Consider the following 18,320-nt stretch of genomic DNA (forward strand, 5'->3'; position numbering starts at 1 on the left):
CGGAGTGAGGGGCCCACTGTGGGCCCATCTTGGGTGCTCAGTCCCGGCGAGGAAGAGCTGGTCAGCACTGTGCTTTGAGCTCTGAATTCAGGGTGAAGTTAGAGGATTTCCGTGTTGAGCGAGTGCCCATAGACTCCTCAGTTCTGCCAGGTCTGGGCTTCTGCTAACACGTGGTGTCCCCATGAAGAGCGCTGAGGTGCCCCGGCCTCCTCCCCTTGCCCCACGTGTCCCCCCACCCCCAGCAGCCTGGGAGCCAAGCTCTGCTTGTGTCTTCCCCAGCCTCCCCCTTCTGCTCCAACCAGGGTGTAAGGCCTGCCAGGCAGGGTTCGTCCTGGTGGTTTTTGTATCCCAGCACCTAGAATCCTGCCTCAAACCTAGCGCATCCCAGTAAATACTTAAATGAATAATGTGTGGTCTTTCTACACGAAGATGGGGTGATCACTGCATCAAGCACCGCTGTGGTTCACAAGGGTGATTTGCTGTGGGGTGGTTTGCACACTCGCACCCATGTGTACACATCATCCCTGACCCCGGAGTCAGGGCTGGGGGCCACTGCTGTGCCCTGCCTCAGCCTTCTTTGTACCCAAGTTGCATTAAGATAATAATGAGTCATAGTTTGATTTTGCCTGCATAAGACCATTTGATTATCACCTGACTAATGGGTTCATCACCGGTCACAACACAGAAGAGATCCACACAGCCCATGTCACACCTGTGTGTAACATGAACAGTTGAGAAAAAGGCCTTTTAAACAAGGAGTGGGTTGGAATTACTGTTTTACTTTGCTTTGTTTTATTGTTTATCAATAGTGCTGGGGATGGAATACAAGTGCCAGTGATCACATAAGTCAGGTTTGCTTTTTGCACAAATCATCCGGTCAGACAGCTTACTTGTTTTTAGATAAAGAATGTGATTTATTAGCTCAATAGACAGAAGCTTGTGGGCCGCAGCAACGCAAGCTTCCAGAGGCACAGACAGCAGGAACGGGCTTCGGGACTGCGCTGGACACAGCAGCCCTCTCCAAGGTCAGATCAGAAAATGCAGCTGCTGCGCGCGGTTTTACCTCTGCCTCGCGCTCCGCCACTAGGGGGCGCCGTGGCCCGCGCCGGCCGCCAGCTATGTGCTCTGCGGCCGGTTTTTTAATGTTCACTGAAGAACTGCGAGTTGTTTTGGTCCATCATGACTCAGTACTTAAGTAAAACACCAAGAGCGGCAGAGACCAACATCTGAAAAGCCCTGGCGTAGGTCTGGCGCTCGTCCACTTTGTGGGCCTCAGTCTCCCCATCTGTCAAGGAGGATGCTGGGCTGGTAAAGACCCTGCTGGGGTAGCTGTCCCTGCCCCCCGGCCCGTGCAAGGCACACCCTGGATTCATAAGACTGAAACGTAGCAGTAGTCCCATGTGGAATACCTGTGAAACATCACAGGTGTTGGGCTGTAGCCTGCTGGTGGTTTTCTTCAGCTTCCTGTTTGCTGGGCTTGGGCTTCTTGTCTTTCATTTTGTTATTGGTAGGAGCTTGGCTGTGGGAAACGGAACCTAAGGTTTGTAAGCTCGCTTGTACTGCACAGTTACTCAGCTTTCAAACCTCTGCTGCAGCCTCCAGCCAGACTCCGTGGAGTGAGTCTCAGCAGCAGCTTGTGAGCCTGGCGGGGTGCACACCTGTAACCCCAGCGCTCTGGAAGGCTGAGGCAGGAGTGTTGTGAAGTTTAGCCCAGTACAGTGCACTCCAGGCTGGCCAGGGGCACAAAGCAAGACCTTGTCTCAAAAAGCCAAAATGACAGCAACAGCAAAGGGTGTCTTGTGCGCTGGGGTGCAGCCCTGTGGCATGGCACCTGCCTGGCACACTAGGACCTGGTTCCACCCTGGCACTTAGGAAAGGTGCCCACATCAGCATCCAAGGAGGGAAGGTGATGGTGGTTGACCGGGCAGCGCTAGCTGGGTGGTGACAGGTGACAGGTGGGCAGGTGACAGGTGCAGAGCCCAGCGCAGGGCAGCACAGGTGGCCTCAGCTGCTGGTCTCAGCCCCTGTCCCCACCTCCCACTGTCCTGCATCTCATTGGGATTGCCTGTGACAGGGAAGTCCTCCAGCCAGCCACCGGCTCGGGCCACAGATCACAGGACAGTACTGCCCCTCCAGCTGGGGACAGTACAAGCTGTAAGGTGACTCCTGCCTGCGGCTCAGGCTCTGCCACCATCCAGGGGTGCATCCAGGTTCCTCAGAACTGCAGGACCAGTGGTCCACGCGGACCTGCTCGCACCCACGGCCGCCTGCTGCCTCACCCTCTGCGTCTGTGGATGCGAGGTCATTGTCTGTCCCACATCCACGTCCCACTTTCCTGTGCCTGCAGCCAGCCAGCCGTGCCCCACACGATGTCCAGGCCCCACACTCTGCACCCCTCAGACGATGTGGTGATGGAAAATGGCCCCCACACTGCTGCCGTGCTCCTGGTGGCAGGCACAGAGCCCCTAAGGAAGCATAAAGACAGACACAGCTGGAATTTCAAACCCCAAACACAACCAGCCTGAAAAACTGCCTCATCCACTCACACGGGCTGATTCTTGCTTTGCTGCAAAACACTTTCCCATCTTAAGGTCTTTGAGGGGTTTTTTCCCAGGATTCTTTGTGGGCCTCAAGCCCAGGCAGCCAGAGAGCTGAGTTTCACCTCCATGACACCTGGACAGCTGTCCTGGGAGAATCCAGGCTCTATCCCCCAGCCCGGCCTCCAGCGGCCTCTGAAGTCCCTTCAGAACTGTCCTGTAGGGCAGAGTGCATTAGGGATGCCAGGCGATCAGATCCAGCCACACTGCTGTTTTTCTGAAGACTTTTTTAGCTGGGTGTGATAGTTCCTGCCTGTAATCCCAGCATTTAGGAGGCTGAGGCAGGACAGCAAGTCCAAGCCCAGCCTGGGCACACAGATGGGCCTCTGTATCTACAGGTTCTGTAGCCACAGTGCCAACCAGTTGTGAATCAAAGATAATTCAAAAAAAAAAAAATTCTAGAAAATTCCAAAACAGCAAAACTTGAGCACCATGCTAATCCACACAAATGCAGAGACCATAGCAGTGGGGCACCTACCATCAGCTCCTGCCACCTCCCGGAGCTCAGGCTCCCCAGCATTCCGGTCCTGCTCCTGTCCTGTCCAGTCACTGTGACAGGCACTGCTGAATGACATAGGTGGCTGTTTTCCTTGTCACTGTTTCCTAAACAGTGACAGCAGCTACTTACATAGCAGTTACTCATATCAAGTGCCCAGGTCATTGAGCTGATTAAAGTATCGGTACAATCCTATTATAACACCTGGGACTCGAGCACCCTGGATTCCAGGCTCCAAGAGGGGTCCAGGGACCCAGCTCCATGGATTCCACAGGTGCTGGAATTAAGCAGCAGTGTAGCTACTGCAGGCAGACGTGGGACCCAACCAGAGTGGGCGTACCAGCTGGAAAATCATTCCTGGGGTGTGTATGTTGTTTGTTTTTGTGGTCCCTGGGATTGGACTCAGGGCTTTCACTCCGATCAACATCTCCAGCTCTTTATATTTTGACACAGAATCTTGCTAAGTTGCTAAATTGACCAGGTTAGGTTCCAAATTGCCATCCTCCTGCCTCGGCCTCCCAGCGGGTAGCTGCTGAGTACTTTCTAAGTGCCAACCTGTGAACCTGCCCTGGTGTCAACGCTGAGGTCTACACCATCTGTGCTCATGGAAGGCTGCGTTGCTCAAGGTCCTCCTGCTCCAGCCTCCTGCAGGAGACAGCATGGCCCTGGAACACTGAGCAGGAGCCAGGAGCCACCGCAGCCTGGGGGCTTTGGGGGTGAGGCCGACCCCTCCTCTGTGCACTTTCACCTTCCTGTGGATGGTATTGTTTATTGGGAGCCATTTAAAGTTCTCCACAGGCAGAGCAGACATCATGGAAAGAAAACAAAAGACTTTTATGGACTTGACTCTGGACCTTGCAGCTGGCTGTATCTGGCGTGTGCCTGTGATCCCAGCAAACCCTGAAGGCTGAGGCAGGAAGACCTTCAGGGAAACAGCCCAAGAGCCATCTCTTTTCAGTGACCATGGTCAGTGTGCAATCAGCGGCATCAAGCGTGACTGCCTAGGGACAAAATGACACCACAGTGTCTGCACAGGGTTAGAGCTGCTGCCCTGCACATTCGCCTCCCAAGGCTAAGCTTAGGACACCCTTGCAGCCCGTCCTTCATCCTTAAAGAGCAAGTACAGCATGGCACCTCTCAGGAACCAAGAGAAAACACTAATAATCATTCAGTGTGGCTGGGCAGGGCGGCACAGGCCTGTGAGCCCAGCACTCAGCAGGCCAAGGCGTTCCGTGGCTGTGTAAGTTTGAGGCCTGCTGGGCTGTGTGGTGAGTTCAAAGCCAGCCTGAAGTCTGGAGCAAAACTGTCTCAAAATGCTGCAAACTGAAAAACCCAGAACAAAACAAGACAAAAAAGCCATCTGTTGTATGCCCCCTGCCTCAGCAGCTGCTGTCTCATGGCACCCTGTCTGCCCCTTGACTGCCTACCCCCAGTGACAAAATCCCAGCCACTCTGTTCTTGCAGCAACATGATTTCAGAGAGCACTGTGACAGTCACAACCCCCGAGAAAACTACTCGTTCAGAGTGAGATGTAACTTCTCCAGCAGAGAGGCGACTGCACGATAATAAAACTTTAAAGGTCATTTATAATGCAATGAAATGGGAAATTCACATTTTTGTTAAGCTGAAGCAAGAGGCTGAAAAGAAACACATTGTAGGGGCTGGGGATTTAGCTCAGCGGCATAAGCACCTGCCTTGCAAGCAGGCGGTCCTGAGTTCGGTCCCTGGTACCAATAAAAAGTTAAAAAAAAAAAAAAAGAAACACATTGTGTGATGAGGAGCAGGGCCACCGTGTCCTCTCGCCCCCTCCCCAAGCTCCTGCGTGCTGGGATGTGGCTCAGGGGAACAGTGACTGTCCCAGTGCCACAGAGCACAGAAAGAACCGTGGGTGGGGGGCCGGGATGCAGCTCATGGCAAAAGTGCCTGCCTGGGAAGCGCGAACTCCTGAGTTCCACTCCCAGTACACACACATACAAAAACTACCATTAAAAAAAGAAGAAAAAAAAAAGACTAGTTGGCAGGAAGGTTTGAGACACAAACTAACAAGTTAACAAATTACATTAGGCATAAGACAGGTAACAGGTACAAGTTAAGCATTGATGGTCTAAAATTTGAAACTTTTCAAACACAAACATGATGATCAAAATTCTACAGTTCTGGAGCACTGGGAGTTCTCAGCCAGTAATGTCTATACAAATATTCCAAAATATTTCCAATAAAAACCCTCTAAAATCTGAAACACATCTATCTGATCCCGACCATTTTGGATAAGGGATACTGAACCTGCATTAATGTCTATTTATTCTTTTTATTTGGTTGGGTTTTTTGTTTGTTTGTTTGTTTGTCTTTTGAGACACGGTCTCACCACGTAGTCCAGGCTGGATTTGAACTCATTATGTAGTCCAGGTTGGCCTCGAACACACAGAGATCTTCCTGCCTCAGCCTCCTACGTGCTAGGACTACAGCCGTGGGCCCCGTGCCCTACGGCTTACAACATGACCACAGGGGCAGTTTAACATTTTCTACCCCACAGAGTCAAAATGATGAAAGGGAGCAGCACAGAAAGCTTTCGGTTTGCTAACAACCAACCAGGCGCCCTCAGGATAACCCCTGAGTAGGACCTACACAGCCCCCTTGAGAACCTGTTTGCCCGCTTCCATGGGGATCGACCTGCATGCAGTCAGTGGGCTGGGAGTGGAGGCGTGGAACCTTTGGGGGGAGGAAATGAGGTCACTGGGGCGTGGCCTTGAAGGGGCGGTGGGGACCCTACCCCTCTCTGTCTCCCTCTCCGTCCCTCTGCTTCGGCCTCCGAGCTGAGCAGCTGCTTGCCCTGGTGCACCGTGCAGCCAGGGCCAAGCAGCGGCCGGGAGCTGTCATGCAGGTCCCTTTATTGCATGGATCGCCTGCAGTGCTGTGCTACAGTGCTGGTCCTTTGTCCCGTGCGCCTGTGGGGCCTGGGAGCGTTCGCTGCAGGGGACGCGTGCCGAACACTCCCGGACTTCTCAAAGTTGTGCGACTCCCAGAGTTTAGACTCAGAGCTGCGGAGCTAACGTTTTCGACTTCTGACTGCGACCCGCAAACCTCTGTCCAGAGGTTCTCAGAATGAATGGTGCACTCTCGGAAAATATTCCTTGTTTTTTGTTTTGTTTTGTTTTTCAAATCCATTTTATTGAAAGATAGTAAGAAGAAAAAACTACAACAAAATTTCAAAATATGTCCATGGGGGGCAGCAATGGCACATACACTGTGCACTGTCATCCCCAAATCATTCACCCGGAGCACAAGACATCTGCCTTCAACTGTCTGAATGATACCAACACAAATCTTTCTTTTCAGTGGCGTCAGAGAAATCAATAGTATAACTATCTTTTTTTATATACATCTTGTAATCCACAAACGAGACCCCAAACTTGAGTTCAAAAAATGAGGCAAAAATATATTTTAAAAAGCAGCGCTGATTTATTGTATCCTATAGGCCCAGCGACACCGTGTAGTTGAAGTTGCAAAAGCTGTGTGTGGCTCCTCCAGACCTTAGCATTTTTGTACATATGACAGTTTACAAAGTAAGAGGTTATGGGCGTGGATCAGGAAATCTGCTAAGGAAATGAGGGACACCTTTGTTTTCCTTAGCAGAGGATAGAGTAGCCTAGCAGTAATTAACAATTCTTTGTCAATTTATTTTAGCGCCACATCTGTTATTTGTAGAGGGCAACAATGGTTAATATATCAATTAGGTAAGATTCTCAGGGATTTACAGTTCTTTATAGAGGGGAGCACTGATTAACATATCAGTTAGGTCACCTAGAAAAAAAAAACGAACACAGAACAGTAGGCTGTTACTTTGGCATAATACAAACATAAGGAAGCTCTTTTTGCTAGGGTACAGCATACATACATGTTTTTTCTTTTAGTTTGTTACACTAATGAAACAATATAATGTTTACATGTGTGTCTTATTTATTTCACTGAGTATGTTCTCAAGTTGCATCCATTTACCTATAAAAGTGTCCAGTTTAGCCTTCTTTATGGCTGAGTAGTACTCCATTGCAAGTCTTTGGTCATGAGTTTGATCCTCTGTACTGATAAAAAAGAAAAAGACAGATCCTCAGGTTCATAAGCGCGATGATTGGCTGTTCATGCTCCATGCACGACATGTGCCTCCTTTGAAGCTTGTTACGACCTCGGGACATTACCCATCTGACGTGAAAAAAAAAAAAAAAAGAATACATCTTTGTATCCATTCCTCAGTAAATGGGCTGGAGATACTGGTTGTTAACCCGAGCTAAGGCTACTTGCTACTGTTGGAGGAGGTGACAGCTACTTAAGCTGCTGAAGGGGGCAATAAATGTGGCTGAAACTGGATATTCAGCAGCTGAAACCGACATGTCACTTGAGGTTCCAAGCATTGGAAATCTTTCCTCTTGCCTTGTCTTTGGCTGTACTCAGTTCTTGGGAAAGTTATAAAATTTCTTCCACATATAAACACGGAGACCCAGAACTTGGGGAAGCCATTTGTATTGTAAGTTTTCATACTGGCCCTAAACTCTTGGTGATCTGCCTTGCCTCAGCCTCCCAAGTGCCGTGATTACAGGCATGCAGTACCATGCCCAGTAACCTTTCCGATATTTTTTTGTTTTGTTTTGTCTTTTTAAAACAGGGTCTTACTATGTGGTCCAGGCTGGCCTTGAACTCACTACATCCTCCTGGCTGGCCTTCAACTCACAGAGACTCTCCTGCCTCAGCTTCCCAAGAGCCAGAATTACATGACTGCACCACCGTACCTGGCTAGAACTGATCCTTGACTCCCAGCTACAGAGCAAGGACATCAGATGAAGTATACTGTTGGAGGGCATCCAGATAGCACAGCATCTTCTGCAGAGAATGAGAGACCTTGGTGCAAATGAACCACTGAGCCAGGCCAAAGAAGAGACTCATCAAGGTCACATTCCGGCAAATGAGATTAAGATGGGATTCCAGGAAGCAGAGAGAGAAGAGAATCAAGTTGTTCCTGATGACAAGCCAGGCTGGGAGGCCGCACTGGAGGAAGAGGGGATGGGCGGGGATGGGGAGCCACGGAGGGCCCCTTGGGATGGAAAGGGCGGGACTTCTGGTGGCTGGAGAGAGACAACAGGTGCCTGGTTTCCTGGTGGGGCTCAGATGACAAGGAATCAGCCAATGGGGTTGGGAAAGAGGAGGAGGTGACACCTGGGCATCGGGTGTTTGGGCTGTGAGCAGGCAGTGTGCAGGTGTGAGGGTCACCGCTGGACACACAGGAATAACCCAGAGTGAGGCTGAGGCGCCGTAAGGCGGAGCCCTGTCACTTAGAGGCAAGAAGAACACCCACCCAGAGTGGAGGCCGAAAACCAGGACAGATGAAAGGAAAATCCAGAGGAAAACAGCCTCGGAGGACGGGGTGTGGTCCTGCAGCCTCGGGGCCCCCCTGTACCCCAAATGCTGGGAGCAGGAGCCACAGCCCCAGCAGCACAGCTGTGGATGCCTTCAATTACTTTTAATCTCCTGGCAGATTGCATCAGCGCTCAGCAGCATTTTCTCCCAGAGACAGAAGGGAGAGGTGCTCGGGGCCCGGGTGCGGCCGGGCAGAGTAATTGCTGAGTGTGAAGCTTGGGTGTCCCAGAGCTGGCAGGAGAGGCCGGTGCCCGCCCTGCAGGCGGAGGCCAGCTCAGCTCTGCTTTGCTTGCCCTAGCTCTTCGGATTTTTCTCCTGATTTTTGCCCTGCACACCCAGTGCTCATGGGTCATTTTTTTTCTGGCTTTTTCGTTTTTATCAGTACCAGGGATCGAACTCACGACTGCCTGCTTGCAAGGCAGGCACTTATGCTGCTGAGCTAAATCGCCAGCCCCTCAAAAAGCACAAGGCTTTTTGAGGAGGAAAAGCAAGTTTGCCTTTTCCATCCTGTGTGTGTTGCTGTTTGTGTGGTGTTTTGAACTTAAAGGAGGCATCGTGCCTACATTACGCCCAGGTAAAATGAGCTCCATGGGCCTCTCCCTCTGCCAGATCCACATGGGAGAGCTCAGAACTCCAGGGTGGCTTCAGGAGTGGGACTCATTTCCCCTGTGTTGAGGACCTGTTTTTTGGGGGGGGTTTAATGTCGGATGACAAGGTGCTACTTATTCACTCAGCAGATATTTTTATGGACAGCCTATTCCGCATAAAGCAGCACCTTCGAAACTGCGCCCTGCCCACGGCCCCGGGCCCTGTGGGGAGCAGGACGGAACATGCACACCTTGAGACTCACCACACACAACAAAGACTGAGCCAGTGCCTTGCCAGCCAGATGACACGCGGAACAGCAGCGCTCCTGTTCCCAGGCGTGGTCACCTGAGCTGGGAGCCCACGTCTCTGTAAGGAGGTGGCCTTGGTGTGGGCCGGGCCTCTGCTAGCTCTCCATCTCCTCGGATCTCTGGCTAACAGCTGTTAGGAGGCGCTCAGCGAGTGTAGCTGGGGTTGGTTTTCCCTGGTTGAGCCCCCAACACTGGTTTATTGCCCTCCCCCCGCCCCATACCCCTTGCCCCACTGGGTTGAAACAGCCTGACCCCACGTCTGCCACCCTCACCTGTGTGTCACACTGAAGCCCGCTTTGGGGCCTGCAGTGGAAGCTTGCAAAGGGCTCTGTTGAATGAGGACTGAGAACTTTCTAGACAGAGAGCAGAGAGCCTGGGGCATAGAGAGGAGAGCGAGTCGCCCTGCCACAAGGTTTTACATCTGCTAAAGGTAGGGGAAGAAATACGCTCTGCTGCTCAAGGACAGACAGCTGTAAAGGAGAGCAGAGTGGCCAGGAAGTTAATGGCAGTGGTCTTTTGTGTCCCCCATTGTGACATCACATCCTATCAAACATCGGCTGGATTTCAGATGTCGGATTGGACCAGGGGCTTGGGAACTGTTTCTGCACATGTGTCTTGGATTGTGTCATAACTCTGTGCCTGACAGGTTATGTCCACTTGCCGGCCAGTTAGCCACGCCCTAATCTCCTGCCTCACTCGGTGCCATTGGTTTCTCCAGCCTCCCTGCTTCCCAGACCTTCTCTGGAGCTAAACGTTTTCCAGTTGCTGCCGAGCCTGATCTTCTATTCTCTGTTTACAGGGACCCCTTATGAGCCTGGACTGGGCGAGCACCCCAGCTTCACCCACACAGGGACCCAGGCAGGGACGGTTCCAATTAGTGCTCAGTCTTGCAGGCAAAGAGCTAATGGTAAAAATGACTATCCAAGCAGAGCTTGGGTGTGCCCGCTTTTTAATTTTTTCCAGATGAGTTAATTTGGCAGTGATGATTATGCATCTTGGCAAATGAGGGACTGAAAATGTGCAAGGTGAAAGGAGACGGCAAGGCGCCCTGGTGGAACCAGGGGGAGAAGACCTGGAACTGAGGACAGGGAAAGGTGTCTGGGGTAGTGGCTGATGAAGGGAAACGGGCTGGTGCAGCACGTGCCTCGCATGCAGGAGTCCTAGGTTCGATCCCCTGCATCATCATAAACATACAAATACACAGGAAAGTAGAAGAAGGGAAAAGATAGGTAACCAGGATTATATGTAGCTGGAAAGATACTCATTTTTTCTATTTTCTTGAAACAGTGTCTCACTCTGTGGTTCAAGGTGTCCTTGAACTCACGGGGATCCTCCTGCCTCAGCCTCCTGAGTGCTGGGATTACACTTGTGCATCACCATGCCTGACCAGAAAAGATTTGATTTAAACAAACCTTTGATTCCTTTTCTAGTTGGACCAGAATCTTTTAAATGTGTGTTAAAATGTGTCCAAGTTTCCATTATGGTTGTCAGTTCTCCCTTTGTATATTAGGGTAGATTGGAATGGGTATGGATCGAATTTTGCATTTATGATAAATAAATGCATTTTTAAAAATAAATAAATGCATTACTCCCAGGAGCCAACAAGTGGAAAGAACTGAAATTCTGTCAACTGACAAATGGAGAAGCAAGTTTGGGTGTAGCTGTACACTGGCTGTGTACTGTACTGCCCACCTCAGCAGTGGGGGTGGGGGGCTTTTTATCAACATACAATAAATGGGGGAAGCTTGAAAGCCCTGTGTTAAGGGTAGGAAGCCACTGCCAAACACCACATATGGCCCTGCTCTGTTTTTAATAAGTGTCCGGCACGGGCAAATCCACAGGTGTAGGGAACAGGTGTTGGTGGTTGCCAGGGAACGGGGGAAGAGGGAATGGGGAGAGATACTCATGTTTTAGCACCATGACACTCACACCTGACACACCTGTCAGCGTGCACCCCGTCAGGAAGCACCCCTGGGCCATGTTTGTTAAAATATCCCCACATCAGTGCATACAGGTCTCTGGCCGTCTAGACAAACCGTGATGTTTCACTTCTTACTTGATAACTGGTCCCCTAGCCAGTCCTTTCCCATCGTTGGGGACCTTGGTAGATAATTCTGTGACTCACAGGAAGGAGATTCTCAGAAACAGAAAAGAGCTCGGGAGCTATTTGCCAGTATTCAGCGCCCCTCTGATATGGTTGTGGGTTCTTCTGCCCATCTGTGACGGATAAGTGTGTCCCCTGCACTTGGCAATAGACTGGCAAATGTTCTGATCAGACTAACTGGTGGACAAAGGTTCACAGTGTTGGCTCGACTTATTAGTATTATTATTATTAGGGATGTTGACAGATTTTCCAGAAGAGTCAAGACAATGAAGAGTCTTTGTGAACCATCTTTGTCCTTTTTTTAGTTGATTTTTTTCTGTTTCGACACTTTACTATTTTTCTATTTCAGCTCTTATCAACATATTTGCCAGATGAATCAGAAATATTTTTCTGGGCTTGTACTTCAATAGTTTAAATGTAATTCAATTTAAAAATTTGTTAATTTATGAATTGATTTATAATAATTCTATTGATAATTATGAATAACAAATGTTGCATTTTAATGTTTATTAAAATTTAAATGTGCTTTATAATTTTTTGGCTATAGGTTTTCTCACAAGGGTTTTTTTTTAATGAAGTTGAATTGATGGATCTTTTCTAATTTCTTTTTTTTTTTCTTCCTGGTACTTGGGATTGAACCCAAGGCTTTCACTTTGAGCTACATCTGCAGCCCTTTATGTAATTTAATTTTTTATTTTGAGACAACTCCTTGCTAAGTCACTAACTTGCCTGGGTTATGTGTTCAAACTTTCATCCTCCTGCTCAGCTTCCCAGACTGCTAGGATTACAGGCAGGCACCGCCACACTCACCTCAAATGGGTTCCTGGAGTCACTCTGTGAGAGACGAAAAACCTTTCCTTTAAAAACCACTAATTCTGGGGCTGAGGATTCAGCTCAGTGGCATGAGTACCTGCCTTGCAAGCAGGCGGTCGTGAGTTCCATCCCCGGTACCAATAAAAAAAACACACAAAACCACTAATTCTGGAGGCCACACAGCTGGACGTGTACGGACAACGCTGAGGATAGCACTTCTCCCGTGTGGGTGAGGACAGCCACTTCTGCAGGAGAGAGCGGCCTTCACCTGGCCCTGCAGAGGTCTGAGGGATCCTGGGAGCCGGCCTCTGTGCCGCCTTTATTGTGGCTCAGATCCCCACTCAGCTCTGCACGTCATCTCACCAGAGTCCTGTCCAGAACCCAAGGGCAGGCTTGACTAGTTAGTCTCTTTCCCCTTCAGTACTGAGACACACAGGCACCAGCAGTGGCCGGTGGAACTCCACCTCCAGTGCTGGAGGGGCACCTGGAGTCCCCAGTCATTGGTTCTTTCCTGCCCATTGACCCTCTGCACCCCTGTCACCTGCAGGGCCCCCTAAGGCAGGTGCTAAGCTGTCCAATCCAAGCCGACTTGGTGATCAACCTCCTCCTCCTCTTCCTCTGCATCGAGGGCCCCAGACAGCAGCAGACCCAGCCTTTCCTTGCTTAGTCCTGATGCACAGACACAGCTACAGACCACAGAGACATTTCCTTGTGTTTCATTCTAATCACAAGGTAGTACTCTTATGTTCTGTTTTTAAATGTAGGTCTTTAATTTGTGAAACATTTATTTTGGTGTTAGGCAAAAACCACCTTTGTCTATTTATTCTTTGGAAGCTGGTTCTCCAGTTTTCCCCCACTGTCAGCTGTGATTTCACTTTGTCCCACATTTCTGAAATGTCACCCCTATAATTCTTTGTTGTTGCTGTTTGTCTTTTCAAGACAAGGTCTTTTTTGGGCAGAGGCAGTATCAGGGATCAAATTCACCACCTTACGCATGCCATGCAGGTGCTTGTGCCACTGAGCTAACTCCCCAGGTCTATGACAGGGTCTTGCTATGCAGTTCAGGCTGCCTTTATGTTCAGTTTGTATCCCAGGCTGGTGTCAAACTCACAGTGATCCTCCTGCCTCAGCCTCCTGAGTGTGGGATTATAGGCGTGTGCTACCATGTCTGGTTTATACTATAATTATTATAATTAGAACTTTCATGGATTTTTTTTGTCTTTTTCATCGGTACCAGGGATCGAACTCACAACCACACACTTGTAAGGCAGGCGCTTATGCTGCTGAACTAAATCCCCAGCCCCACATGGATTTTTATATTCTGTTGCATTGTCTGTATGTTCATGTACCAGAATCACACCTTTTAAAAATTATTGTAACTGTGCAGTGTATCTTAGGATTTGTTGGGCTCATCTTATTGCTTTTCTTTTTCCTTTTTTAATTGATTGATTGATTGATTGACTTTAGATAGGATCTTACTATGTTGCTCTGGTTGGTCTTGAACTCCTGGGCTAAAGGGATCTTCCTGCCTCAGCATGCTGAGTAGCTGGTACAGATTCACACCCTACTCCAAGCTTGTTCGCCTGCTTTTGCATTTTTCCATAGGAGCCAGAACTCAGTCCAAGCCCAAATGTTACCCTTAACTACCAGTTCCCCAGAGCTTCTGGGAAGCATTTCATGAAGATTCGATTTAGCAGCTCTGCCCCGCGCTGCCTGTCCTGTGCTTCCTGGCTTCCCCAAGCACAGTTCTCTGCTGATCCTGGGATCAAGCTGCTAAGCACCTGACTACACTCAGCCTCAGTCATGAATCTGCAATATCCCTGGTTGCTGGGGCCAGCAGCAGCCCTGACCGCTGTGTCAGTACCCAGCACTCACCCAGCCCCATTTCTCTTCCTCTGCATCCTCAGAATGAGAGTGTTGTTCAGCTCCTTTACTCTCCGAGTCCCTGCCCTTGTACAGGCAGCGTGACACCCTCCCCTGGGCCTGGATCTGCTGTCATGGCTGCTTCTCCTGAGCAGGCTGTCACAGACCCCTTATCCTGGAGACTGGTTCCCAGCGCCTTGCTGGGCAGCTGAAACCTTAGCAAGCACTGGACCTTAGATACACTGCATTGTAGTCATTAAAGACCTAGAAAATCCAGCTGAGGACCTGATCCCATGGCAATAACCCACATGAGTCCAGCTGGAGGCCTAGAGTCCAGAGCAATGACTCACGCAAGTCTGTTTCAAGGATCTGTGCTTTGATGGCCCAAAGGTCAGCAGTGGAAGCTAAAAAGTCTATGCCAGTGGGGTGAAGGAGCTGTGCCGGTAGGTTGAGGGTTCTACAGAAGGGCTGAAGTTACGCTCAAAATAAGGACCAGGGCTGCCCTAAAAAGTACCACAGCCATCCTCAGCGACAGCAAGGTGCCCAGCTCCTCTGACAATGAGAACAGTCAAGCACATGTCAGGAAGCCAGTGTGACAAGCTTCTCCTGGAGATTAAACAGCACACATCTTCCCCTCGGGAGCCAGGAAGCGATGCTCAACATAAAGCTCCCCTAAAGTGAACCACAGCCATTCTCAGGTCCTGAGCTCCTCCAGTGATAATGGCTGAGTTCATATCAGGGAGGCCAGCATGACGAGCTCCTCCAGGAGAACCAACAGCTCCAAACAACACTCAGGAGAACCCACAGCGCCTCACTCTTCTTCTCCACGTCTCCTTTTATGCTGGCAACTTTCCTCAGGGGCCATCCGCACTCAGCACCATGCCCTTTAATTCAGCTGGCATTAAAGTGACCACCGGTTTTTAATCATTAACACTGTGTTTTCCCTACACAAATACATCTACCTATGATGAAGTTTATCAGTGTGCTAAGAGAGGAACAATAATAATAAAATAGAATATTGGAGGCAGGAGGACTCCAAGCCCAGCTTGGGAAACTTAGTAACTCAGTGAGACCCTGTCTCACAAAACGTTAAAAAGGGCTTGGGATGTAGATCCATGCAAAGGCCCTTGGTTTAATCCCCAGTGTGGCAGGAGAGGAGAAAGAAAAACAGAATAACATATTATAAAAATTATTTTAAAATATAAGTTGTTTATTTCTGGAATTTTCCATTTAATGTTTTCAGATCACAATTAATAATAGCAGGTAACAGTTCCCCTATGGTCACCTGAGCTCTAAAAATATTAAATGGACAACTCTAAAAGTAAAAAATTCGAGCCAAATATGGTGGCACACACCTGTACTTCCAGCACTTGAGAAGCTGAAGCAGGAGGAACCTTGTGAATTCAAGACCAGCCTGGACCTCAAAGTGAGCTCAAGGCCAGGCTGAACTGCATGGTGAGACCGTATCTGGAAAAAAAAAAAAAAGAAGTAAACAATTTGTAAGTTTTAATTTGCAAGCTGTACTAAGGCCTATAATGAAATCTCACACGGTCCAGCTAGCTCTATCTTGCACAGGACATGACTCACTCCTTTGTCCAATGTATCCACACAGTATATGCTACTGTCTAGTAGTCACTGAAGACCTTTAGTTGTCAGTTTACTGTCCCTATGTTGAATTGCTTGTATGTAGGTTAGGTGCTACCCAAAGTTTCAGGCACCCATGGGACTCCTAGGAGGTATCCTCCATGTGAAGAAAAGACTATACTATATGCTGATGGGAAAGTACTTGGGTTCCCTGACGAGGTACTAACAGCAAATGGCTTCCCCATTGTTTTCTTAAGCACTAAGTCCACTTGCATGTGGTAAGAGCCCTGGAGCAGCCTTATGAACAAGGTCACATAGTGAGGAGCTGCCAGCAGCCATGGGAGTACCATCTTGAATGCAAAGCTGGTCCCTGTCAGGTTCAGCTGGCTGCAGCTCCATCTGATTTTTTTTTTTTTTTTTGAGATATAGTTTACTATGCAGTTCAGGCTAGACTTGAACTCACTATGTAGCTCAGGCTGGCCTTGAATTCAAGGTGATCTTCCTGCTTTAGCCTCTCCAGTGTTGGGATTACAGGCGTGTGCCACCATGCTGGCAATCTGAACATTTCTTCCAACTTTGTTTGCAAAGATCCCCATATCTCTGTAACGTTAATAAAACTGATGTGCTTTGCTCTCATTGACCTACTCTTGTAACTGGATTCCTGGATCCAGCTGAAGAGCCACCGGAGGACTGGGAGTGGTGGGACCTCTCTCCCATCAAGGGTTCAAACAGACACCTGTGTGTCACATTCAGGGCAGTCATGATGCACCAGCCGGCAGGCAGGAGGACCTGAGTGATCAGGGGAGAGCTGATGGGTAAATAAGCCAGCCACACACAGACAGAAGATCCCTAACATCCTTACAGAAAGGAGCTGGGTTGCAGAGGGAGAATGGGGTGTCTACTGTTCAACAGAAAGTTTCAGCTTCCATGGTGGGTCTCGGTGGTCCGTGAATGCACCCCTGTCACTGAATTGCACACTGAACACAACACATAATATTTAGACAGGGAAGGAGACTCTGGCATGGCTACAGTGTAGAAGAAACTTAGGGACCTCATGCCAGGTGAAAGGCACAGGCTGTCAAGGGACAAACTGTGAGGAGTTACTCAGGCCAAGTACCTGGAGTCCTCCAAGCCATAGAGACAGGAAGCAGAGCAGCCTTACAGGGCTTGGAGTGAGAGGAAGGGAACCATTCATCATATACAGAGTTCAGTGCTGTGACACGGACAATGGTAGTAATGGGTGGAGTGGTATTTAACGCCAGCGAAGTATGCACAGAAATGGTCAAAATGGCAAATTTTATGTATGCATTTTTTTACCACAGTACAGAGCATAAAGGGGAAAGATAATTTATGGACTAGGAGAAGATATACATTAAGCTATATATCTCTGTTAGTTTATTTATCCTGCCTGGAAACACCAGATTATGGTCAGAGCACACATCGACTCTTTGTAGCAGCAGTCTGATCGTGAATTCTCTGTGCCTCGGTTTCCAAAGGCAGCGTGTGGGGGGGGCATCCTGCAGGCCTATGCTGGGCCACATCTGCCTCCCTCTGGCTCTGGAGGTGGAGTGAACATCCTCAGTTCTTTAAAGTAAACAAGGCTGAGTCAGGGAGAGGAAGCCCCTGAGCTTTAATCAGCCTCTGGAATGCAGGCGAATGGCTCTTGATTTATCACCCTGAGAAATGAGGAGGACCTGGGACAAGCCAGAGAAGGGGTTTCTCTCCATCTGTGTGACAGGTCAGGGCCTGCTGTTCAGAAAGGAGAAATAAACAGACCTCACACTGAGGCAGCTCCAGAAGGAAGGTCTTCCCAAGCAGTCTGCAAGGCAGCACCCTAATCAAAAAAAGATTGCTTGTGACTATTTAACCAACTCCTCCAAACAAGGAGAAGATAAGGAAGGGACTCTAGCCAGAACTGTAAGAGGTGATGTAAGCTGGCAATCCACAGAGGAATTCCACATGGCAGATAAACATTTGAAAACAATGCCAGGCTTTCTGGTAATTAGGGAAATGCAAATTGAAGTGGATACCGACCATGTGTTGAAATACGTCCCCACATTAATGAGAAAATCAACTCAGGTGTCACACTGGCAGGCTGCAGGAATGCTGAGGAGGCTGGAAATGTAATGTGCTTATCTGAATTGCTGAGAACAGGGTGTACAGACAGGAAGCAGGTCAGTCTTCTCTAGGACTGCAGGGTTGTGGTGCCCAGAAAATCAAAAGTCCCACTATTCTAAGTGTAAAGAGACAGGATCCCTCCTCAGAGCAGGGCAGCATCTGATACAGTTAAAGATACGCCTGTTCTACGTCCCAACAGTACCACTGTAGATTAAAACAAAATCTTTGGGACATTGCTAACTATGTTCACAGAAACCTAATTTGGTGTTTGTTTGTTTGATCTTTTTGAGACAGGGTCTCGCTATGCAGTTAAGGCTGACCTTGAGCTCACTCCGTACCCAAGCAGGTTTCGAACTCTTAATGATCCTCCTGCCTCAGCCTCCTGAGTGCTGGGATTATAGGCGAGTGCCACCACGCCAGGCCTCAGAAACCTAATTTGTAAG

The 18,320-nt window shown here is 49.1% G+C and overlaps 1 non-coding gene across 1 annotated transcript; it reads left to right on the forward strand.

Moving 5' to 3' along the window:
• The first annotated feature begins 7,194 nt into the window (after positions 1-7,194).
• On the forward strand, positions 7,195-7,296 carry LOC111756499 (small nucleolar RNA U13). The gene has a single exon (XR_002790983.1). It is a non-coding gene; the product is annotated as a small nucleolar RNA U13 (small nucleolar RNA).
• Positions 7,297-18,320: the final 11,024 nt, after the last annotated feature.

Source organism: Cavia porcellus, unplaced genomic scaffold (assembly GCF_034190915.1).
Source record: "Cavia porcellus strain 051 isolate PalLab524CR breed Dunkin Hartley unplaced genomic scaffold, mCavPor4.1 scaffold_13, whole genome shotgun sequence".
Classification (NCBI taxonomy): domain Eukaryota; kingdom Metazoa; phylum Chordata; class Mammalia; order Rodentia; family Caviidae; genus Cavia; species Cavia porcellus.